The sequence below is a fragment of the Toxorhynchites rutilus genome, chromosome 1, assembly GCF_029784135.1.
Source record: "Toxorhynchites rutilus septentrionalis strain SRP chromosome 1, ASM2978413v1, whole genome shotgun sequence".
In the NCBI taxonomy this organism is placed as follows: domain Eukaryota; kingdom Metazoa; phylum Arthropoda; class Insecta; order Diptera; family Culicidae; genus Toxorhynchites; species Toxorhynchites rutilus.
In genome coordinates this window covers 159,508,728-159,534,355 of record NC_073744.1, presented here as the reverse complement: position 1 = coordinate 159,534,355, position 25,628 = coordinate 159,508,728, and the positions used below count along the sequence as shown (strand labels likewise).

General features: G+C 38.1%; 1 protein-coding gene across 1 annotated transcript in view; it reads right to left on the bottom strand.

Moving 5' to 3' along the window:
• The window catches only part of LOC129768533 (mucin-2), a 187,652-nt gene that overhangs the window by 1,843 nt on the left and 160,181 nt on the right, over positions 1–25,628 (bottom strand). The window lies entirely within an intron of this gene.

The window sequence follows — 25,628 nt, the reverse complement described above, 5'->3', positions numbered from 1 at the left end:
TTTTTGTTGAAGGTTGTGTAACGCGACACTCGGAGGCTCAAAGCTTCGCCATGCGAATATACAGATAGAAAAACACTGATCAAACAACGATGCGTAATTGATGCTAAACGACACCCAGCGGGCAACGTCATACATATTCTCCGTTTTAACCATACGTGTTTGATTTCACTTCCTTATTATCAAGCTGTGATCAAGTGATCAACCATGAATGAACGAACGAACGAACGAAACCGTTGAATTATGCATGGCCAGTGCGAGGCACTTGGGATTGATTGATCGCGAAAACAACAAACGGCAAAAAATAGAGGTTTAACTGATGATGCCTGTGAACTTGAAGTGATTTGTGACACAGCGCACATGTAATCATGAACCATGTGGTCGGTGGGTTTCCTTTTGCGGATTAAAAACCGCTCTGCGGTGTCAAAACCCTTCAAGGTTTTGTGTCGCTCGCTACGGTCATTCAGGAAAAAAAATGATACTGTCATAAACAACAATCCCAGTTCCAATTCCGCTCGAGAGACTGATCGTGGCAGGTTGTTGGGTAGACCGATTGGATTGCAAATATAGTCATTTGCGTTGGTTGTGTTGCCCCGGAATGGAAAATGTTTCCGGTGTAAAGGAACCACAGGTCGGATTCGATTATATATAGTCGACTATTTTTTTTCAACAATTATTTTCAAATCCTATACATAATTGAATCTCAAGAAAACAATTTTTTCATTAATGTATGAATGTCAAACATTAATAGAAAAATAGCTTTTTTGTGATTCGATTATGTATTGGATTCGGAAATTAACGATGAAAGTGAAATTGCGATTATATATAATCGAGTCCGACCTGTACTAGCTGTGGATGGCGTCAAGTTTAAGTGGTAATGTTGTTCATCGCTTGGAATAGTACCTGTTTCTGTGAATCGTCTCGATGCATGTAAAGTCTAGAAAAAAAAATATTTCTATTTGTTTCGGAAGTTTGATAACATCATACACTAATTTATGTTCCACAAACATACCCCCAATAATTCATGATTTTTTATCCTGCATCTAAATGTCACATCTGTTTTGAGGATGTATTTGATTTTGGATTGATTTTTTTGAAACAATTGAAACAAAGAGGAGTGTTGCCATTCTGAAGTTTACTTACTACCTGAGCATTTGTATAGAAAATGGAAAAAGAGGCATATCGTATTTTGATCAAACATTGTTTTTTTGATGGGAAAAACTCCTGAACAATCAATTCAGTGGTTGACGAAATGTTTTTCCACTTCTACTCCTTCGAGAATAACCGTTTATCGGTGGTTTAGTGAATTTAGAATGGACCGTACAAGCACCGGCACAAGGCTACGAATCCCGAAATCGTAAAATGAGTGCATCGACTCGTTTTGAACGAATGTAAAGTGAAGATACGCGAGTTAGCTGAGGCCGTAGGCATTCCAAAAGAACGAGTAGGATACATTTTGAACATGAAAAAGCTATCCGTGCGATGGGTACCGCGTTTGCTGACCGTCGACCACAAAAAAACGGCGCGTTGATGATTCAACAGCCGGTTTGGCGTTGTTGAAGCGTAATCGAGTGGGCTTCTTCGGTCGTTTTGTGACAGTGGATGAAACGTGGACACACTCCTGAGTTCAACAGGCAGTCTGCAGAGTGGCACTGAGGCATATTTCGAAGATTTAAACGTTTCGTACTACAGACAGGGAATCGAAATGTTGGAAACTCGCTATACCAAGTGTATTGCCCTCGATGAAAATTATGTTGAAGAGAAAATACAGTTTTGCCAAAAAAAAAAACGATTGTTTTCATTAAAAATACCGGGACTTTTCAGCCCATGTAGTAGATGTAACTAATAGCACAAAATACTGATGATTATTATTATTCGAACGATGTATGAAAGCGGTATGGAACCACACCAGTTATGCGTGATTATTTGTGATTAACTGTGATTATTTGAAAACGTTTTGTCAAAATTGCTCATATGTTTTCGAACAAAAAATGTTTGTTTGCATATTAAGCATACGTATTACATTGTGTAAAATTTGTAGCAACGAAAAAGTCGATTTTATTCATTTTGTCGCTTACGTCACCTACACAAACATGGGCAATAGTCCAGTACCCGCGTATAACTCTTGACCTGGAAGCTACTTGAAAGCCATCTTGACTTATTTTCCATTGTCCTTCATGCCACAATTAAGCTTTGTCAACAATGTCGTGTACAATTGGCCGTGGTGTTTGGCTTATCATATTTAATGGGTGCCACTGAAACATTGTATGTTGACAGTTCGATCCTTCGTTGCTATTCTGACAGTTGAAGAAAAATTGCAAGAATAAAATAGAGGCAATATTCCGTACGCACAGTGGCGTAGCGTAGAGGGGGCGGAGGGGGTGGACCGCTTCGGGTGTCACCCTTAAAGGGGTGATACCCCTGACCATGACATGTATACTATATTGAAAAAAAAATCATGATTTTGAATGAAGGTTATTATCTAACAAAACAAGTCACTATGGAAAAGTTCATACTATGGAATCTTTCTTGGTTTTTTCGGTTCGGAGTGCAAAAAAAAAAATTCGGATTCAGAAATACCCCCGGCTTACATGAATCAACAACTTCAACTCCTTCTTTTCTTCTATAGAGGCTTTTAACTTGAAAGTTCATTCGCCTCTAAAGGGTGTGTCACATCAAATTGCATCACGGAAAAAACGCTGTAGAAATTCGCCCAGTAGACCGATCCTTTTGAAAATTTTAGACAGTAAAATAAAAACTATTAAACAACTTTTGGCATTTTCTTTTTATTCATACTTCGAGCCCAAGCCCGTATGCTCGCACCTTCCTCTTTACCCCGTCCATAAGGTTCTGTACAACGTCAGGTTGTAGTTTTTTTTGAACAGAAATCCATTTTCTCTTGAAGTCCGCCTCCGATTTGACAACTTTTGGGTTCTTCCGGAGGGCCTGCTTCATAATCGCCCAATATTTCTCTATTGGGCGAAGCTCCGGCGCATTGGGCGGGTTCATTTCCTTTGGCACGAAGGTGACCCCGTTGGCTTCGTACCACTCCAACACGTCCTTTGAATAGTGGCACGAAGCGAGATCCGGCCAGAAGATGGTCGGGCCCTCGTGCTGCTTCAATAGTGGTAGTAAGCGTTTCTGTAGGCACTCCTTAAGGTAAACCTGCCCGTTTACCGTGCCGGTCATCACGAAGGGGGCGCTTCGCTTTCCGCAAGAGCAGATCGCTTGCCACACCATGTACTTTTTGGCAAACTTGGATAGTTTCTGCTTACGAGTCTCCTCCGGAACGCTGAATTTGTCCTCTGCGGAGAAGAACAACAGGCCCGGCAGCTGACGAAAGTCCGCTTTGACGTAGGTTTCGTCGTCCATTACCAGGCAATGCGGCTTCGTCAGCATTTCGGTGTACAGCTTCCGGGCTCGCGTCTTCCCCACCATGTTTTGCCTTTCGTCGCGGTTAGGAGCCTTCTGAACCTTGTATGTACGCAGGCCCTCCCGCTGCTTGGTCCGCTGGACGAATGAACTTGACAAATTCAGCTTATTGGCGACATCCCGGACCGAACTTCTCGGATCACGTCTAAACTGCTTAACTACGCGCTTGTGATCTTTTTCACTGACGGAGCATCCATTTTTGCCGTTCTTCACCTTCCGGTCGATGGTTAGGTTCTCGAAGTATCGTTTTAGTACTCTGCTGACCGTGGATTGGACGATTCCCAGCATCTTACCGATGTCCCGATGTGACAACTCCGGATTCTCGAAATGAGTGCGCAGGATTAATTCACGACGCTCTTTTTCGTTCGACGACATTTTTCCAAATTTACGAAAAATTGACAGTGAAGCATGGCCAACGTGATCTATACACTCTTATCTGATTATAAGCGAAAGCTGAAGATATAATTCCTAAAAATTAAATTTCTACAGCGTTTTTTCCGTGATGCAGCGTTTGATGTGACACACCCTTTATTTGCAATGCCGATTTTTCTAACAATGGTTGTTTTTGAAGTCTGTGTTACGGAACACATTCGGTGAGAACAAAAGCCCCCATACTTTCATGTATTTGCAATGCCGATTCCCTCAAGGCTGATTGGTTATGGTGTCTGTGTTGGGGAAACCGTAAATCGGACCAATCAAAACTTGGCAGTTAGGGCGTTTAGATAACGCTTAACATTTTACAGTTATTCAATTGTTTATCTAAAGAAAAATAACATTTTATTAATTGCGATAGTTGCGTAGAAATATTCCCTTTCAATTGATGCAAACATCTTTCCGATCCAGTAAGTTTTTTTTAACGTTTGAGTTATAAGAATTCGGAATCTTATTTTTTTTCCTGCATGTTCTGTGTTTAGGTATTCATTTTACCCCCCCTGTACTCCGGTTAGACGTAATCCCACGTCAAAAAGTCAGATCGCATGTGGAAGCGGTGGTCTAAAGAGTACCTGGCCAGCATCACTAAGCGTATGAAGCGGTCCGACAATGCAGAGCTTCGAAATCGATGGCGGAAATTGCGGGATTCGTGAGTCTCTACAGTATGAAGCGATACCATTTGGCTCACCCAGTTTATTTTTATCCTCATTAGAATAGATCACCTGAAACAGGGAACTTTCTTAAACCACGTTTTTCTTCGATTTGCAACTTTAGTAGTGTGAGTTTGATGGTTTGGAGAGGATTCTCTTGAAGTGGAATTATGCAGATTGATTTTCCATCCACTTAAACAAACAATTAGGAGTACATCGGAGTTCTTCGAAATCGTTCATTGTTGTTTTTGCAACAAAACCATCGTGATGAACTAAACTATTATCATAAATGTATGCAAACTTGATTATTACTTGTTCAACAGCCAGCAAGTGCTCTAGCACAGGTTGTAATCAGCACTTAGCGAACATGAGAGTAAGGTAGCGAGACAGAAACGTTTTAAGCAAACATGAGACGTTACTTTCATAGTCAATGAAGTCATCAATGTATCCTACACCACAAAATGAAGACGCGGGTGACGGAATGGTAGAGAAAACGTGTTTTTGCCATGTGAAAAATGAACAACAGATCTTGAAGAAAAGAGGACATGTAGGGTGCAATTTTCGGTTAGAAAATGTGTAACCATCATTTATTTCGATCTGCGGTGGTAATGACACACAAATTTCGTTCGCATGCGTTAAACTGTTTTTCCTTGGGTTTGTTTTTTAATGGTGACCTCCTGGTGCAGTAATTTTCGTTGACAACCAACCGTTAAATAGCTTTGCAGTGAGAATTCGACTCATGATGCTATCGGAACATCGGCTAGAGTAATGATGAATGCAAGCGGATTCTCGGTAAATCAATGGTCATTTCAACGCATGCCGTCAGATTAAACACAATCGATGCCAGCCAATTAATCGTTGATGGCACCAAAAGAATCATCATCAACCCCACAGCCTGCGCCTGCGCCTGTGTTTGTCCAGAGATTTCATTGTGGCCAGCATCACCGATCACGTAATGCGCAAATTATTCAGTCACGAAACCCCTCTACCAACTCGCTGGAATGAACATAACATAAATATCCGCTCAAAGCACATCTCATCCTGCCTCCTCGACTCGCTGATGGTAAACAACTGGTATCGCTTTAAGCCACTTTCGTCTGTATCTTCTGCATCGCCACATTTCATCAAGCAGATGAGTACCAAACAGCGAGTGCTACAAAAACATCTTCCATTCGCTCGTCAGTCACATTCATCTGCAGTCAGATATCGTAATCAACGACATCTCGTCGCCATCCGCGTGCCATCCATCTTGAATACAAAACTGAAGATGCTGTACCCATCTGAAGGTTTTTTTTCTCTTTCTCGCTTCGACTCACTTTGACTCACGAAGCTACGAAGCTACGATCGCAACTGTTGTTGTTAACGACATTCCCAAATTTAGCCACCGAAGGCCGGGTCTCCAATACACACATCCGTCACAACCCCCGTCAGGATAGGGGTGGCAATAAATGCATATGCATATGCTAATTTGAGAGACACACACGCACACCGGATTGCGATGGTGGTGTGATGTAACGACAATCGCTTTTATTTCCCTCCGTCGATATTTCATCATTGATTTTGAACGTGTGCAATATGACGACAGTCGACAAATTATTTATGTTCAAAGGGTTCGTCGTTTGTTTTGTGCGAAGATTTCGCGTTGGTTTCCGCGGGTTGCTGGCAGTCCAAGGAGAACTGGATTTGTGGGAGAGATGTAAATCGTGACAGCTGACTCATCTTTATTGCTGTTAGAACAGGATTAGTAGAATTTTTCTAATGAAGAAACTTGTTTGCCTTGAAATATTTGCAACGATGACGCGTCCGGTTTTCTGTGTTGTGTTTTGCGATTGTATTATTTATGATTTAAGAAACGAAAATAAGTTTGTCTGAATAAATTTACATTGATAACACTTAGTAGTAATAAAGTAATGCTTTTTAATCCGGACAATTTTTCATCATATTCAAAATCATATCAAAACCATACCATCTTTTGGATGTTGAATTAATGTGACCGATAGTTACAATTGTATCAATTTGATGTAGTTTCAAGCATTGTACCTAGTTATTACAGAAAAATGGCAAAAATCAAAACAAATATTTGTGTTTCACAAACCCATGTCCGGAATGAAAAGCACATTCAGAAAATGATTTGAAATCCGGGCGGCGGATCAAAGTAAACGATGACATTTACAGGAGAAGGAGTTGCATAAGAGTGTCCGGAACTTAAAGCAAGAGTCCGGAATTCAAATCTATAGATATATACAGCGCGGACTCCATTATATACGGTTTTTGATTTCTTTTCACTGTATACAGGGTTTTTCCAACTTTAAATTCCGAAAGTAAATTCAAATAAAACACACTTAGAATTCGAATTTCGATGAAACTATTATTTCAAATTAAAGTTTGGTTTATGCCATTATGTGTGAAATACAACATCATTCAAATGTCCACCTAGGGCTTCCTCGCACACCTTGATCCGGAACAGGTAATTTTCGATGACTTTTCGGCACATATGGGGCGGTATCTCGGTCATAACTTCACGAATTGTCTTTCAAATGTTCAAGAGTTTGCGGAGAGTTGGCATAGACACGGTCTTTCGCATAACCCCACAAAAAAAAGTCTAGCGGGTTCAAATGGCATGATCTTGGTGGCATGATTTTGGTGATGCCAATTGGCATCACCAAAACGCGAAATTATGCGTCCCTCAAATTTCGTTCGCAATATGGCCATGTTCGGTCGTGTTGTGTGGCACGTGGCGCCGTCCTGCTGAAAGCACATGTCATCCGTATTCATATCTTCAATTTGTGGCAAAAAAAAATCGGTTAACATTCGGCCATAGCGCTCACCATTCACAGTTACCGTCTCGCCGTCCTCATTTTCTAAGAAATATGGCCCGACGGCTCCACCAGACCATAATGCGCACCAAACAGTGACTTTTGGCGGATGCAATGGCCTCTCAACAATCACGTGTGGATTTTCTGAGCCCCATATACGGAAATTTTGGGTGTTCACATAGCCACCGAGCTCGAAATGTGCCTCATCGCTGAAGAAAATTTGATGCGAAAATTCAGCATTTTGCTGCTGTTGTTCGTTCACCCAATCGACGTATGCCCGACGCATTCCATGGTCACCACGCTCTAATTTTTGTACCAGTTGGACTTTATATGGATGTAGGTGCAAGTCCAAATGCAAAATTCGCCACAATGATGTGTTTGACAAGCCCAATTGCTGAGCACGCCGTGGAATTGAAACATTCGGGTCATCCTCCACACTGGCAGCAATAGCAGCAATATTTTCGGCCGAACGCTCATTACGATGATGCACAGGTTTCACAATATCCGCTCCGGATCCAGTTTGTTCGAATATACGCACTACATTAGCGATTGTGTGCTCTGTAGGCCGTCCATGACGACCAAAATCCGTCCGTAATGCTCGAAAAACATTTACCGGTTTTTCATCATTTTTATAGTATAATTTAACAAAATTAACACGTTGTGCGATGCTAAAACGATCCATATTGTAAAATTATTATTCTTATTATAATTCAACTAACGATATGACGCTTTGGTTGACAGCTATGTCAAACGGTTGTCAGCGCAGGGCTGTATACTTTCGGAAGCCCGAAATGGAAAACCCTGTATAATCGAGTCGAGAAATTTGTTTTTATTCGTTTTTTTTTGCATGTATTTTTCGTTTTTTGAATATGAAAAAGGAATTTGATTTTTGATTCATCGCCTTAAAGTCAGAAAACACCTTTCTCACATGAAAAAAATAAATTTATCCAAATTATCTCAGAAAGTGATAGACGATCATATTTTATTGAACAAATCCTTCTACGCATCTGTTCAAATTTCAACAATGACAGAGTTATTGAACTTTTTTTTTGTTTCGGACTTTGTTGCCTCAAACAGGCTCTACATTACAAAGTACGCTACGGAATACAATTCTGTTGCCTTCATTTGAAAGATGAGAAAATTTAGTACAGGATATAGTAGTGTAACATCTAAATTAGTTGATTTTAATAACATTTTGGAAATGAAAAATTAAAAGTTTCAAATTTTTAATGTGTTATTATTAATTTCATCGTAAAAATTCATATTAAACAAGTTGTTTCTATCAATTAAATTGAAGTTCTCAAACCGCCCTACAATTTGTTCTTTGACACCCAACATCTGTCTATCTTAATGTGGCTGCAATATCAATATAAAAAATTATTGGTGAAAATTCAAGCAAATCTTCAAAAATCACTATTTTTACCCCATTGTACAAGTAATAGCCACTTAAATTACACCTTAACGTTGAAAGGTTACATTTCTCCTTGAAATAAGTCATATTTGAAATATAAAAAAAAAATTCTAAACTGTATATAATCGAGTTCAAAATTGTATATAATCGAATCACATATAATCGAGTCTGTATATAATCGAGTCCGACCTATATATAAAAATGGATTTCTGTCTGTCTGTCTGTCTGTCTGATTGTTATGGACTCGGAAACTACTGAACCGATTAACATTAAAATTGGTATGTAGAGGTTTTTGGGGTCGGGGAAGGTTTTCGTGATAGTTTCAGACCCCTCCCCTTCTCTAAAGGAGGGCTGCCATACAAATTAAACACAAACATCTTCATTACTCGAGAATTAATCGAGCAAATGAAACCAAATTAGGCATATGATGGTTTTAGGGTGCAATAAATGTTTCTATGGTGGTTAGACTCTCCATCCCCCTCTCTAAGGGAGGGTTGCCATACAAACGAAACTCAAATTTCTGCATTACACGAGAATTAATCAAGCAAATGGAACCCTATTTTGCATGTGGAGGTTTTAGGGTGCAATGATTCTATGGTGGTTAGATACTCCTCCCCCCTCTCTAAAGGGGAGTTGCCATAAAAATGAAACACAAATTACACAAACATAAACTTCTGCATAACTCGAGAGCTAATCAAGCGAATGGAGTCAAATTTTGGATGTGAGGGTTTTTGAGTATGAGAAATGTTTTTATAATGGCATGACACTCCTCTCTCCTCTGAAATGGAGAGGGGGTCCCATAAAAATATTACAAATATTCTACAATTACATAGTGACAAGTGCTGTTAGTCCATTTGATGTTTGCGCTAGCGAAATTGATCTTTGTTGGAAATGGATTTTAATGTGATATAACGCACTCCTATATCTTCTTCTATCTATACCAATAAAAAAGTATCGCCGAATGTGTTGATAAGAGCAGAACTCGAGGAAGGAATTGTCCAATTTTGGGCTGTCTTTATTCTATCATTTTTTCTGTATAGAACATCATAGTAAGAAAACGTGAATGTTTGAAGGTATTGATAACAAAAAACAAATTTTGGGTGGGACGAAGTTTGCCGGGTCAGCTAGTCATGAATAAAAAAGTGTCCGAATTTAAAACCACTTGACAGTGAAGAAATTCACAAATTCTGAACAAATCTTTGTAAATAAAAATGTAGGACCAAATGTGTTGCTAAGCGCGAAAACCAAGGAAGGAATTGTCCGATTTGAGTCGTCTTAATTTTGTTGTATTTGTCTCTGTCCGCGGATCAATGTTATATAATCGGAAAATTTTCGGAAAACTCTGAAGCAAGGTCGGAAATTTCGGAAGATTGAATTCTCATAGCTTTTACAATTACATCATGCTAACCGTTCGAACATCGATGTTTGCGCTATCGAAATTTATGTTTGTTCGAAAGTTTTATATCTTCTATCAATATTAATAACAATGTAAGGCCAAATGTGTTGCTAAGTGCGAAACCCGAGGAAAGAATCGTCCGATTTGAGCCGTTTCATTTTATTGTATTCGTTTCTGCCCGTAGCTCCATGTTATAGAGAGATAAATCGGAAATTTTCTGAGAAACTTTGAAGGGAGGTCGGAAAATCGAATTTCAACATTTTTATTATTTATTTATAATTACATCATGATAAGCGTTGTTAGTCCATTCGATGTTTGCGCTATCAAAACTGATCAAAAGTGGAAATGAATTTTCATGTGGAACAACAAGTTTGACGTGTTTTAAGCATGCAAACAACATAAAATAAGGTGATAGATAGACCTCATTGCTTCACACCACCGTATTTGTTGGCGGCCATCGCCAATTTATTGATTTATTTACTTTCTAAAATAGGAGCTGTAAACTATAAAGTACATTTGCCTCAGCCTTGAAAAAGACCAATTTGAAAATTAATCAATGAACGTTCGCTTAATAAGAAAACGTCAATTTGGACAGGACGAAGTTCACCGGGTCAGCTAGTCTATGCAAATGAAAAAAGAAGGCCAAGTGTGTTGGTAAGCGCAAAATCCAAAGAAGGAATGGTTCAACTTGAGCCCTCTTTATTTGGTTGTATTCGTCTCTTCCATAGATCTTCGTAGATCAATATAGCGGAGAGAAAAATCGGGAAATTTTCGGAAAACTTTCAAGGAAGGTCGTAGAATTGAACTTCCATATGTTCTACAATTACATCATGATAACCGTTGATAATCCATTCGATGTTGGGGCTAACGAAATTGATCTTTGTTCGGAAGTGGAAATGGATTTTCAGGCGAAATAACGCACTCCTCTATAATCTATCTAAATAAATAAAAATGGAAGGCCAAATGTGTTTGTGAGCACCAAAGACGTGGAAGGAATGGTCCGATTTTAGCCCTCATAATTTTGTTGTATTCGTCTCTTCTTGTAGATCAATATTATGAAGAGAAAAAACAGGAAAATTTTTGGAAAACTTTGAAGGAAAGTCTGTATCAAACATGTTCTCATGTGATGGAGAAACATGTTATTCACCAGTGAATCAAGAACCTAAAAACAGGGTGACCCTATGCAGAAAAACAAGTCTGAAATTTTTTCTTCTTAAATTTGACTTCATACTATACATATAACCCCAAATTTTAACCCCTATTCTTTATTTTCAATTGCGATTTTAGTATGTTTGTATGAACAATATTCAAATAATTAACCCGTCGTTCATTTCATCAAACAGAACGGATTTATTTACGTTGTTCAATGACAAATGGCGCTACATCGAACATCCATTCACACATTCACACAAGTAAGCTCAATTCGCCTAAAGCCAGGCGCATCGCCGGCGGGCTGAAGGCCTTTTTGAATGAACTCAATGAATTATTTGAAATCTTCAAATCACACAAGCTCGGATTATAAAATTACAATTACACTATTGTCATGAATCCTGTTAAAAAGCCAAGCTAGAGTGCACCAGTATATATTCAAGGTGGATTTGTTGCTTGAACCATCGTATGCGACTGTACAGTGACGCGTGAAATTATGATTTGAAGAAGAAACGATACACCCATACCTAGCTATACGGCCGCTCTTTATACGGCATTTCGCTATAACGGCCCTCTTCAATTAAAGCGCGTTTTCGTTTTACGGCCTAAAATGTTTCGCTATAGCGGCAAAAAAAAGTTTTTTCAATGTGCAAACTCTTTTAAGTTTCCTTTTGTTTACGAGCTTCATTCAGTGTGTGGTTTAGACTTGTCTATGAGTGTTTTACCTGGAAAAATTAGAGACATTTTTGGTATGTAAGTACATATGTATGTATGCACAAATTAAAAATGTTGTGCTTTTGTAATAAACTTATTCTATAATTTCATTATTTTTCAGATAAAATGTCGCCGAAACGATTATCGACTTCGGAGACTGATAAAAAGAGTAACTGATAATCAGTCACGCTGGGAACTAAACTAGAACTAAACATTGAGCTGAAATTTTGCATAGGGTTACATATTGAAACAAATTTGGAACCATTCTGATAGAATTTGTATGATTTTTTATTATAATAATTGTTTCCTTATGCGGCTTTTCGCTTTGCGGCCAAGTTTCGTGGAACCTATCTAGGCCGTAAAGCGAGGTATGGGTGTAATCTGGAGTTCATCGTGGACACCCACCCCTTCATACGACGCTATCTACCTTCTTCAATGGCATCAACGTTCCTAACGTTCATCTTCTCAACGTAGTATAACGTTATTTTTGTCAGTACTCAGTCAGCAATGTGCTAAGCAATACACCTTGAATGAATTCTTAGTGACCATTTCTAGAATATGAACATATGGTAAGAGAAAACGAAACAAACAAGAGAGTGCGTTCGATGGATTTTTAGACGGTTTTATTTAGCTTCACCCGTTTGTATGTACGTTTGTAGCTTTGTAACTTTGGGTAACTTTGGGGATCTCCGTAGCTACATTGGTTGCGCGTTCGCTTAATAAGCGATTAATCGTGAGTTCAAAACTCAGGGCCCTCATTGACCATCTTTGTGTTGTTACAGAATAACTACGTCCACGTGATTGTTGCGATGGAGATCGATCCACGGTCGAAATAGGATCGAATCATCCATACAACTGCTCTGCTCTGCAAGAGACACATCGGGCTGCTGTTCTATAAATAACTCAACAATGGTCAATCAACTGTCTTCGCTGTCCGGTCTAACTGGATAATGAAAGAACAGAAGGGAAACTCTTACGCCTAAATGGTTACTGTGTAAGTGTACCATATGAAATGGTGTCGAAGGTATATTGGCAAATGGCAACTGTGTAATGTGCTAATTATAGATATGATAACCATGTGACATGTACACGATTAAAATTCGGCTCTATTACAGCTAAAATGCTAATGAGCCTAAAATAAATAAATGGGATAAAAAAAAACATTGTAACTTTGTAACTTGGTCTGTAGCGCTGTCCCACATTAATACAAATTTGACCCCCTTCCTGTTGACCGATTGATCTGAAATTTGGAACACAGCCTTATCGTTGCAGTCATTATTGTCATTTCTATTCCATGATCTTGAAAATCCATTCCATGATCTTGAAAATCCGAGATGGCGGCCGCTACAACATGACGGATTACATATTTTCTCGAAACCTTATCAATATGGGTTTTTCCAAAACCTCATCAATATGGGTATCAAATGAAAGGGCTTGACAAGTAGAATACAGTTGTTTATGAAAAAATCAAATCCAAAATGGCGTAACATATACATTTTTTTAAAACTCCATCAATATGGGTAATCAAATGAAAATCCAAAATGGCAGCCACTAAAAAAGGGCGGATCACATATTTTCTCAGAACTCCATCAATATGGGTATCAAATAAAAGGATTTGATTAGTAGAACACAATTATTTGTGAAAAATGCAAATCCAAAACGGCTGCCACTACAAAAAGGTGAAACGGTGATTTTTTTTTTCAATCCACATCAATATGGGTATCAAATGAAAGTGCTATTAGAACGTAGTAGATCATGAAAACCCGTGATGCACCCGTGGCCGAGTGGTTAGCGTCTCACATTATCATGCCGGGTGTTCGGGTTAGATTCCCGTTCTGGCCGGAGGATTTTTCGTCAGAGAAATTTCCTTCGACTTGCAATGTGGTCACGCGTATTCTAGAGCTTGCCCCTCGGAATACATTCAAGGCGTGTTATTTGGCTTAAGAAATCTCAACTAAGTATTAATAAATGACGCTAGTTAATGCATTCGTTGAGACGGCAAAAGTTCCACAGAGAAGGTTAACGCCATTCAAGAAGAAGGAGAAGATCATGAAAAATACAAATCCAAGATGACCGCAGTCCTCAAATAACCAATTACTTTTTTAAATGGTTTCATTCAGCTTATCCTGTTTGTTTGTATATTTGAATGTCTGTGGGGTAGGTACCATGTATCTTTACAATCTCCTCAATGTCGGTATTAGATGAAATGATTTGACTAATAGAATACAGTACATCATAAAAATATTCCGGGGAAAATTAAGTAAGAAATAAAAAATTAAAAAAAATGAATGGTTTTATTATAGAGAAATATGCACATTTTACAAATAATGTACTAAAAAGTAGAAAATAAAATAAGTAACAAAAACTGTTTAAGTTACACGGTTTATTCGTGATTAAACAAAATAATTATACAGATAATGTACCAAAAGTTAAAAAATAATTAAGTAAGTAGCAGTTAGCAATTATACCTTTTCCTTCATTAATTCATTAATTATTCAATTTACGACACAAGCACAAAACATACTGTCACTAAAAAGCGCGTAACTTTTTAACCTGTCAACCGATTCACATAAAGATTTATTGAACATACTGTGTAAATATTACAGCACGTGTATTCAAACAAAAAAATGCAGTCTTTAATGAGGTTCATCACAACATTACACGTTTTCACTTCCACAGTGAGCTGGATGTATTCGGTTGAATGGCAAAAGCGAGGATTACTTCATACAACAATTTTTGTTCTGTTTAGTCGACAAATAATGCCCTAAGGAAATTGATAGTGTACTATCCTCGAAAATTCCAGATCAGCCTACCGATCTTGAGTCAAACGGATTACAGAATGCAAAATTGCGATCCAATGTAAAAAATATTAAGATTATTACTCGAATCTTAATATTTTTTACAATCTACATTTTCACTTTTTTCACATTTCCCTTTTTTTTGCATACGTCGAATAAAAAAAAAGTTTTTCATTTTTGTCGGCGATCATCGTCTATAGCACTTCATTCCTCTGTATGTCGTCGTAAATCCCATCCCCAATATCCGTTTGATCTTCATCAAAGAATGTGCCGTCTTCAAAGAGGAATTTGCTAATTTAAAAATCCCATACATAAAATTACTGGATATATTTGACAAAGGTATAATACGCCATCCTATAGAAAAATGGATATATCTCAAGGCTACGGTCTGGTAAAAAATACCAGGAATTGCAAGGAACTCACAAATTTTGATTTTCTTCTTCTTTCTTTGTTTTTAAAAGGCTTTAAACTTTGCAGTTCATTCGCCTCTAATTGATTTTCTAACTATACAGAGTAAAATGCTCCAGTGGCATTGTACAGTCAACTCTCCCTAACTCGATGTTCTGTATCTCGATATTTTCCCTAACTCGATGGATTTAATGGCAGTTTTGGTTAATCTTCAAGCATTCGTCTCTCCATATCTCGATACTTCCCAAACTCGATGATCTCTTAGATAAACTTCCCAAACTCGATGGTCCCTTGGATATTGAGTTAGGGAGAGTTAACTGTATTATATTCTGTGCCGTAATACCGTACACAAATCTTTTTGTGCCGTTGTATTCATCTGAATCGCATAGTTGACGTACGATTACGTTACAATATTTGTTGCTACGCCAAGTACTTAGTCGTCATGCGTCAGGGAAACACTTTGCGATCTACACAAATGTATGGGAAATTAGAAGCTCTCATTTCAACCCCGTTTTAACATATTAACTATCGAAATTTTTTAAAATGATCTATATTGCAATAAATTGTTTGGGAGTGCCCAAATCGATTGGTGAAAAATCTCGTAAATCCACTAAGAGGTGACTGAGCTGAAATCGCTCAAAATTGGACAATCCAGCCAATCCAATCCAGCAATATATAATATAGTAACTTAGGATATAAACATGTCCATTCGAATGATGAATCTGCCACAACACACATATGCCTCGTCGATCAGAAAGCATAACCGGGAAATCCCCACGGTTATTTGAGGTTGAGATTATTACTAAGAACCCATTTTTCTTCTCCAGTCACAATGCGATGCAGAATTTTCTTCTGTTTTGTTCTACTTCTGTGTCATTCTACTATATACTAACAGAATTTCAATCATTCGCTTGATTGAAACCAAGTGAGCTGTGCAGGTGTCATCTGCTCCTTGATATCTCCGAGAAGATGTAAAAAATACATACCGATACCGAACGAGCGAATGTTTCAAATCGCATACGGCCCTAATGAAAGCACACATTACCTCCAAATTCGGCAATCCAAAACCATTAATCATCTGGGCATGTTATTAAGCGTGAGATCGTGTGAATAATGATAGTACGTTTAAACGCACCATAGCGCCTCTATATATATTTTTTTCCTTTGTGCTCCACGATGCGAAACATACCCACATTCTTTTTCGCTAGACTGCACAACACTTTTGGCGGCGGCTCATTATTGTCCATTTCACGCAAACATGACTGTCATTCGCGTTGTTGAACAAATCGGTCGCTTTTCTCAGCTTTTCCGTTTTTTTCCCAGCCGGTGTGTGTCTTTAAGAGTGCGTGCCACTTTTTGGGCTTGGCCTCAGCCCCGGCCGGTCGGTTGTGTGCCACTACTCTGCGCGCATAGATAAGAATACTGGCGTGCGGAGAAATAGATCGAAACTTGTTCCCATGCGTCACTCCGGTTGCGCAATCACGCCGCGCACCACGGTATGGAGCGGGTTACTTACCGGTCACCGGCAGAGAAGCGTGTCACCAAATGCTTCCAAACGCGTATTAGAACCAACAGTGAAGTAGGACAGAATTTGATAATGAATCGCAGCGTCTATGCCCAAGATTCGAGTGATCAAGGTTCGGCACTATTGATTGACACATAGCGATAGTAATAAGAAGCTCATTACACTCGCAGCTGTCAATTTACTATGCTCTTACTTTCCTCTATGGACACAGCGAATTGCCAGCGGGTGCTGCCTTGTTTTTCACACCAAATTAATTTTGTAACACATTTAATCGGGCCTATAATTGTACGATCAATTGAAGTCTGCGCTACTCGATTCGTTACAACAAATCGCGGCATAGTAAGCATCACAAACCTTTCGTGGTTTTCAACAGTTCATTAGGATATTGAAGGTGTAGTACAGTCGAGTAATTGCCCCATTATGTTTTGTGTTCTCTATTTAAGCCGTTTTCAGTGCTTGAGGGCACTGAGGCAGTAGATCACATTGAACAGATTTGTTACCACCTGAAGAGGACCATCGTAGACCTGGGTTATGTATGATCACAGTTTAGATGACGAAAGTTCTGAACTGATGAGCCATGCTGAACACTACTGCACTACTGAGATCATTGAATGTGGTCTAATTATTGCAATTAGTGATACTGAGAGTAAGTTCATCGGGCTGGCATGTAGCGTCGATTAAACGAGGCATTGAGACCAGCATTTTAAGCTATTTTTTCACAAAGATGAAAGATGAAGGAGTGATCTACCATCGATCGATCGATTCGCCAAAAATACACTCAAAAGTGGAAAGGCAAGGATTTTGATTTATCGCCACGGTACACTAATGACAATTTGATGAAAATACAGTGAGCATTGGTTCTGTCTGAAAAAACGAGGAAAGAGTTTGGCTCATCAAGAATGAATAGTTTAAAATTAACAATATTGGGTTTTTTATTTAGATCACATTTAAAAAACTAATAAAAAAATCAAACATTTTTTTTAATTAAGTCTTCTTGTATTGCTCCTGCTGATAGTTTAGTTTGTCCTATTTCTATTAGTGGTGCTGACCCCCCAAACAAAACAAAATTGTGTGAAGTTCACTTCAGCGCTTTCTCATTCTTGTCTGTAGATTATACAAAAGTGCAAAAAGCACACAACAAACTCCCCCCCCCCAACTATTAGTGGTGCTGATCAGAAGCCCTGTTTAAATGAGTATTTGTGTGGACAACTTCTTGTAGTATCTGTTATATATGGCGTGCTGGATTTGTAGATATTTACTACCAACAGAAGTTGATGTTTTTGAATGGATGAACTCCGTTGACGTTCTCCAGGAATACTAAAAAGATTTTTAATTGCTTTGTTCTTGATCACTTGAAAGGGTTTCACTATTGATTTATTGACTGTATCCCAGACCAGTGTTCCATAGTCTTCTATTTCAAATAGCATGTATTTTTTTTAGTGATATTCACAGTGAGCTTTTCCTGATTCATCGTTCTGCTCACATTTTTATCCTGTTTAAACTGAGATCGGCGTTATAGGAAGCTTCGAAACCACAGCATAGACCGACCTTTTACACCCAACTCGTTAAGCCGTCGCATCAAGATTTTTCTGTCACAAATATCACATGCCTTGCACAGTGTCATGCCGGGGGCTCGGGTTCGATTCACGTTCTGGCCGGGAGATTTTTCGTCAAAGAAATCAACTAAGTACTACTAATAAAAATAATGCAACTAATACCTACGTTGAGATGAAATCAGTTCATGACGATCGAGATGGTACATTAGTTGTTTATGACCTTCTGCCCGATCTTATCAGTGCCAGGAGGACTCATTGGACGGTAATCCGAAGAAGTCTAGGCTGTGATGTTTTTGGAATGACAACTACTTTATAAAACTTCAGATCTGATGGAACACACACTGCATAATAGACAAATTGATGACATCTGTTACTGCTGAGGTGATTTCATCTTTACCAAACTTGAATATTTCTGTCGGATCTTTATTGAACTCTGTCGAGGCAGATGAATTGTTTGTTAAACCTCAGCATTAATCACTGTGGCTAATTACTAGATAGTAAAACTTTAGGTAGTCATTCAATAGCGGGACGCAAAAAAACGAATTTCGAAACCACGTTGATGAAACAAAAATGTTGAATACTTAAAATTAACTTAAATTTTGAATTTAAATTTATTGCATTCGATTGCACTCGTCTTGATACTACTGTAGCACTTCTCTGCTGTAGTGGCAGCTTGGCAAATCCGTGCAGGACATTACGCGTTCATTATGAGCCTGAATGTACGGAAGAATGCAATATTTTCAGGTACTCCTGCTTGTACTCTTTGGATTCCATAGTCTTGTTTGTCGCGAAAATCTGTTTTTTTTCTCTCCACAGCTGCAAATACCTTGTCAAATATCAGCAGGGCATTAAGCATTTCAAGCAGTGCCACAAATTATCAAAAATTATTCACGAATGAAGGAATTAGCTTTTTCCCAGTGTCGGATGAATTCTCTTCTGTTGAAAGCCAGCACCATATCTGTCATAGTGAGTATAACACAAGAGTCAAGGCGCGTGAACTTTGTCCAGTATATTAAACGAAAACTGCATGAACGAATTTCGAAAAGCCTGCACTAGGAGCTTTCTTACTGTCAATAATTTTAGTTGATTATCACGAACGTTAAGTTGATCTTCATCGGCAACATTAGTAGGGTTTTTTTTTATCATTGCTGGTCGTTCAGAACCAGTATCATTAAACCGGAAATCAAAACAAGATTATGTTCGTTTTCCGTTCGTCTCTCATTTTCACAAATTGCCCATATTGAGAGTGTATGCCATTTCCGGCCAATCGGCGGTATATTCATAAAACATAGCAAAAGTTGTACTATACATTCGATTGCCGAAGTTGCCAAAAACAAGAATTTTGTTTGTGACCATCCTTCACCATTAATCGAATTCACTCTCAATTGGTTGACGTTGAATTTTGTGCTTTGATTTTCACCAACACGCAATAATCTTCAATTACGACGTTCCGAATATCATGACGAAAATGAAGATGCGAATGAAAAATGAACCTCATTGTAAGCTGATGTTTATGTTCATTCCACTGGTGTTCATTGATAGTGTTGTTTTAACGACTCTCGATTGAGCAGTAGGGTATCAACACAAGGTTGGCTGAAATTCGCCGTATTTGAATATCATGAACGTGAATATTTTCGGCACTGATTCCACGTTATTATTACAGAGTGTCCGAAATACGAAGCTGTCCGAATTATGATTCAGAACGGTACACAAAAAACCCAATACGATTATACAAGGTTTTGTGAACTCTATTCAATATGACATTTTACATTGCAAACGTTTCGTCTTTTTTAACGCAAAACGTTTATCTTCGAATAAAGTTTGATTCTGTACTGCTTTCATACACCGCTGCTCTAACCCACTTATCAACCAAACGGTGGCACCATAAACCATAAAATCGTCTTGACTTCACCAATTAGTTTGACGACGACAGCTAAATTTACGGCACAATCTTGACTCGCGAATCATATTTTCTTAGCCGGGGTCTGATGGAGGCTCATGCCGAATGGTATACAAACATATTGTTTGTTGCGCTTCTGCCATAGCGCAACAAACAATATGTTTGTATACCATTCAGAGTAAAATCCAGACAACATACCTACTTTATTCGTTTAATTGTTTGCTTGTTTTACTATCTTCACTATCTATGTTGTAAGCAAAAAAAAAATGCTTCAAAAACTGAATTCATTCCCCGTCTAATCGTACATAGTATTACAGGCATTCCATGCCAAACCGATATAGTGATTCTCGGATTTTTATCGAAATTGGTAGTTTTATGCCTTATCGCAAAATATTACACCCATATTTTTTTATTTCTTCCATTTGGGTGTTCATGTCCACTTTGGGGTTGTCTGAAAAATTATCTTTTCTCCTTTTTGCCAAACCTGACGTTTTCCAAAAAAAATCATAACTTTTGAATCACTGAACCGATTCAGATGATGGACATATCAAATTGATTGGCCAATTAGCTGGCCTTTATGAACAAAAACTACACTACACACACGCGGAAAAATTGGATTTTGTTTGCGTAATTATTGATTGTATTTGTTTTTTTTATAGTTTACATGGTTTCGGAATAGCAGCGTTGATATTTTTTCATATTTTTTCTTGAAAGCTGAGTTATTTTACATAATATATCAAAAAATGCCACAAATTATCAAAAATTATTCACGAATGAAGGAATTAGCTTTTTCCCAGTGTCGGATGAATTCTCTTCTGTTGAAAGCCAGCACCATATCTGTCATAGTGAGTATAACACAAGAGTCAAGGCGCGTGAACTTTGTCCAGTATATTAAACGAAAACTGCATGAACGAATTTCGAAAAGCCTGCACTAGGAGCTTTCTTACTGTCAATAATTTTAGTTGATTATCACGAACGTTAAGTTGATCTTCATCGGCAACATTAGTAGGGTTTTTTTTATCATTGCTGGTCGTTCAGAACCAGTATCATTAAACCGGAAATCAAAACAAGATTATGTTCGTTTTCCGTTCGTCTCTCATTTTCACAAATTGCCCATATTGAGAGTGTATGCCATTTCCGGCCAATCGGCGGTATATTCATAAAACATAGCAAAAGTTGTACTATACATTCGATTGCCGAAGTTGCCAAAAACAAGAATTTTGTTTGTGACCATCCTTCACCATTAATCGAATTCACTCTCAATTGGTTGACGTTGAATTTTGTGCTTTGATTTTCACCAACACGCAATAATCTTCAATTACGACGTTCCGAATATCATGACGAAAATGAAGATGCGAATGAAAAATGAACCTCATTGTAAGCTGATGTTTATGTTCATTCCACTGGTGTTCATTGATAGTGTTGTTTTAACGACTCTCGATTGAGCAGTAGGGTATCAACACAAGGTTGGCTGAAATTCGCCGTATTTGAATATCATGAACGTGAATATTTTCGGCACTGATTCCACGTTATTATTACAGAGTGTCCGAAATACGAAGCTGTCCGAATTATGATTCAGAACGGTACACAAAAAACCCAATACGATTATACAAGGTTTTGTGAACTCTATTCAATATGACATTTTACATTGCAAACGTTTCGTCTTTTTTAACGCAAAACGTTTATCTTCGAATAAAGTTTGATTCTGTACTGCTTTCATACACCGCTGCTCTAACCCACTTATCAACCAAACGGTGGCACCATAAACCATAAAATCGTCTTGACTTCACCAATTAGTTTGACGACGACAGCTAAATTTACGGCACAATCTTGACTCGCGAATCATATTTTCTTAGCCGGGGTCTGATGGAGGCTCATGCCGAATGGTATACAAACATATTGTTTGTTGCGCTTCTGCCATAGCGCAACAAACAATATGTTTGTATACCATTCAGAGTAAAATCCAGACAACATACCTACTTTATTCGTTTAATTGTTTGCTTGTTTTACTATCTTCACTATCTATGTTGTAAGCAAAAAAAAATGCTTCAAAATCTGAATTCATTCCCCGTCTAATCGTACATAGTATTACAGGCATTCCATGCCAAACCGATATAGTGATTCTCGGATTTTTATCGAAATTGGTAGTTTTATGCCTTATCGCAAAATATTACACCCATATTTTTTTATTTCTTCCATTTGGGTGTTCATGTCCACTTTGGGGTTGTCTGAAAAATTATCTTTTCTCCTTTTTGCCAAACCTGACGTTTTCCAAAAAAAATCATAACTTTTGAATCACTGAACCGATTCAGATGATGGACATATCAAATTGATTGGCCAATTAGCTGGCCTTTATGAACAAAAACTACACTACACACACGCGGAAAAATTGGATTTTGTTTGCGTAATTATTGATTGTATTTGTTTTTTTTATAGTTTACATGGTTTCGGAATAGCAGCGTTGATATTTTTTCATATTTTTTCTTGAAAGCTGAGTTATTTTACATAATATATCAAAAAATCAGAGATGTGTCTTTTTCGTTTTTGAGTTATGATTTTTTATAGCCGGAACATGATAATCGTATTACAGTGTATTTAAGAAATATTTTTTTCTAAATAGTTCAATGATTTTCCAACAAGTTTCACCGTGCGTCATATTTGACGATTTTTTGAAAAAGGGGTCCATTATTCTTAATACACCTTTATGGAAAATCAGTCGTAATTGAAATTGGTCATATGATGATGAAAACTGTGATTTTAGTGATTGCCACCATATGTGCAAAATATTGGTCCTTATTTCCGAATACATTACATGTGAAAACAATGTGAAGTGAGTACAACCTATATGAACAGAGCGATTCTTCCGTTTGTCCGTAGCGTTGTCCCACATCGATAGACATTTGACCCCCTTCCTGTTGATCGATTGATCTGAAATTTGGAACACACCTTTATCTCTGCAGTAATTATAAAACTGCGTATTCCATGGTATTGAAAATCCAAGAAGTCATTTATTAATACTTAGTTGAGATTTCTTAAGCCAAATAACACGCCTTGAATGTATTCCGAGGGGCAAGCTCTAGAATACGCATGACCACAGTGCCAGTCGAAGGAAATTTCTTTGACGAAAAATCCCCCCTCCAGAACGGGAATCAATACGTATATTTTTTCCAATACCCCATCAATAAGGGTATCAAATGAAGGAACTTAACTAGTAGAATATAGTAGCTCACGAAAAATCGAAATCCAAGATGGCCGCAGTCACAAAATAGTCAATCGCATTTTTGAACGGTTTTATTCAGTGTTTTTGAATGTCTGTAGGGTTGTCCCATATTCATAGAAATTTGAAATTATAAAACTGCGCTTTCCATGATCTTGGAAAATCTAATTTGGCCGTCCCTAAAAAATTGCTCATGATTAAACTTAAAAAAAATCGTAGGGCACGTCGAAATTGTCAATGTTAACCCACGAAAAATACTTGGAATTTATCTACCACTTCACTGCAGTAAAATCGCAAAGTGACGCAAGCACCAGAGGGAAGAATTTTTAGTGCGATGCTTTTCTTAAAATTGCATGTATAATCAGCATACGCGTACACTACGAAATTCTGAACTGTAAAAAATGTGTACACTTTATGGAAAAACATTGTCATCGGCTTGATTTTTGAAAAAAAAATGCAGTTTCATTTAAGCTATGTTACCAACGCCAGTTTGTTGTAGAAATAGCCAATTTTATTCGCTGTTTCCACAATCGATTGGCGTACATCCATCAAAGTATGCGAGAATCTGTTTCCAATCATTTTCTCCAAAATGCCGCCGTTGAGTGGAGCATGAGGAAGTATCAGGGTGGAAAGTTCTACACATATTCCGACATTGCAGCATGCGTCGAGCAGATTAACGTAGTTGGGAACCCGATTGTAACAATTATGGACAGCACCGATTTTTTTCCAATTCAAAATGCAACATCCGTGTTAAATAAGATAATGCCGTCGGAAATTATCCGATGTGTAGCAAATACAGTTTACGCGAGGATGTTTTGAGTTTTGTTTTGAGATGCTTTTCGATGGAGAATTTAGAAGAGTACAGCTGTTCACCAAATCGGACATTTACCCTTCGATCAACACTCAACTTCAGCTCATTCGAACCTATGATAAGATCAGACAACTGGCTTCTTACTCTTCTTCGTCGTCCAAAAACGAAGCCATGACATGAAGATGCCAGAGTTACCAAATATTATAAAATTTCGGATTTTTTCGGTTTTTATGAATCGTAACATTTGGTTGGTGCGAATTTAATGATTTTGCATATTTTCAATTGGGCAATCTCAAAAATATGTTTTAAAAAGATAAAATAAGTCTTTTTAATACCCATATCTATAATATAATAATGATACCTATAACAATTCGTCCAAGATTTTCTGGAGAGTCTTTTCTTCGTACAAAACAATGGCGCTCAACTCCATTGCAATTAAGGAACAACTGGAAAATTGTGAATCTTTCGCAACACATGACCGTAGTACCGAATGCTTCGTATACAGTTGATAAACAAGAACATCTTGTTGGATTGGTGGACTTGCTATCAAAACGGCGAGAAGAATGTTCAGCCCAGAAATTGATGGACAGTGAAGCAGCATCGACATCATATCGAATTTCAGCTTCATCTAATTTTAGTGATAATGTGGATGACATGAATATTGAATTCGACTATGAGTACACCGTCGATGAAGCGAAAACTTTCCTCGACAGAACAGAACAAAATTCGTTGTTCTATATAGCTCTTTACATCATCAAAATAAGTCAGCGGGAAAGAACATGTCAGCAGTGTAACAATTGTTAGTCAGCAAAACACAACCCGGATGGAATCAACCATCTCTTTTTTCATAATTACGAGCTAGAGCTAACAACTCTCCTATCTGCATAGTGAACGATGAGACTTTCCATTTCTTCTTAGCAATGGAATTTATATTTCGAAACATGAAATCGCATTAGGGACCTTCTTCTTCTTCTTGGATGGCTCTAACGTTCCAGTGGAACTTTTGCCTTCTCAACGTAGCATTACTTGCGTCATTTTTGAGCTTGAGCTTGAGCTTGGGTAGACTGTACAATTCGTAGTTGCTCTCCGTGATTGACCTGAACCAACCAAATTGCACAAAGAACACACAGAATGACGCTTGGGACTAGCAAATAATTCTCGTTGTGCAATTTTCGGTGATTCGAGCTTTAAATGGTCAATAACGACGCCGGCCACTTCCTTACAGTCACCAGGGGAGGGGAAGGAATGTCAGTATGATATTCGCCGCCCGAAAGCCAGAAGGGTCGCCTCTATGGCGTGGTTCCCTAGCGTTTATCATGGGAGGGATAGTTGTTAGTGGGGAAGGTAAGAATCAGGATTCACTGTGGTAAGTGATGTGATTATGTTAACGCGGACTTTAAATGTAGTACTCTATTG